Here is a 1,634-nt window from a genome sequence, read left to right as displayed (position 1 = left end):
CTGACTTACTACTTGCATACTTTTCATAGCGACTTTTACCGCACATTCACTGTGAGTTATAGCTTCCCTTTTTACTTATACTATTTTTAGGATTGAGAATACATGCGCTTTTTATGTTTTACATACTAGACACGAATACTTAAACTTTACATATGTGTGGATTATATAACGGCATAAACTTTCCCCTTAGTACGATAACGTTTAACTATTAGTTTTTGAACCGGTAGACGCGAATCTTAGATATGGATCCATAGGGTTTGACATCCCCACTCGGGCTAGTCGCGCTAGCATTTAACGAGTGTTTAATACTTCGAGAACATACGCACTCGCTAAGTGTACTTTTAGGGGGTAATATATTACTTTTACGTTAAGTTAGTTACCGGGTGCTCACGGATAAGCATATACTTTATTATACTGATTTGAAACGCTGATTTGAAGCACTGAAATCTCGTGGTCTACATTACATTACTGAGTACAAATAAACTATAGGTCACCAACATTCGTGTTGACTTTTTAAGCATGTATTTCTCAGGTGCTTAGACGTTGTTGCTTCCGCTGTTAGACTTGCTGTTATAGTCTTGGTATTATAGACTTGCTGTTATAAGCTCGCTGTGTTATTTTGAATAATGGCTTTGTAACGACCTTTGTGTCACGTTATCTTTTGTAAAACATTTGAAGTTATCTTTTCATGAATGCAACTCATTTTAAAATAGCATGTAGTATTATACCGTGTAATGGACCTGTTGTTGACGATTCGTACACGATGGTTTTGTAAGGGCGTCACATTTGGTATCAGAGCATTGGTTGTAGGGAATTAGGTTGCATTAGTGCGTCTTGACCAAGTCGAGTAGGATTCACTAATAGGACTAATCTATAACTTGCTCGTTTACTTGTTTCTGCGGAACTGCTGCATGCTACTGCTTACTTTTACTTGTATATGAACTTGCTGCATGCTACTGCTTACTTTTACTGCTATGTGAACTTGCTGTATGCTACTGCTTATTCTCGCTACTGCATGCTAATATCTGCTTTTTTGTATGATACTTCTGTTTGATACTGTTATTATTACCATGCTATGTACTGTTGTAGACAATCTAGGCTACTGTAGTTATTATGCCTGATTACGTTCTTGCTACATGTCTGCTATTCGCTGTACCGACTTGGAGAATTTATCTTTCCTAGTTCAGATGTTTTTCTGAACCCTTTTCCCACTCGTCTAACCCTAAGGACTAGTAATGTAATCCACCTGTTACCACCGTTCCACCGTTCCAGAGATCGAAACATTACTTCATGCAATCTAGGAGGAGTACCCCTCGGATTACATGCCCACTGACTTGTCAGAGTAACCGCACCTTGCCCCCCCCCCCCCCCCCCGAGCTCACCCTAATTAGCCACGTATAACGTATGAACATTAGAAGGTTGTTCAATTTCCACAAGTTGACTCGTATCCCGTACGCTTTCATGACCGTCACTTATCTCTTTCATTCTTCACCACTACTTGACGATCTAACAACACTTCTGGAGTTAGGTCCCTAACACTCTTAAGCATTGGAGAAGTCGGGAAGGCATCTCCTTTCACAAGGTCATAGTGTCTTCCACTGATGCTCAGCCATACCTAAAGACTTGGGAGTCGC

This window comes from Rutidosis leptorrhynchoides, chromosome 11 (genome assembly GCF_046630445.1).
Source record: "Rutidosis leptorrhynchoides isolate AG116_Rl617_1_P2 chromosome 11, CSIRO_AGI_Rlap_v1, whole genome shotgun sequence".
Taxonomy (NCBI): Eukaryota; Viridiplantae; Streptophyta; class Magnoliopsida; order Asterales; family Asteraceae; genus Rutidosis; species Rutidosis leptorrhynchoides.
Note: the sequence above shows the minus strand (reverse complement) of the source record.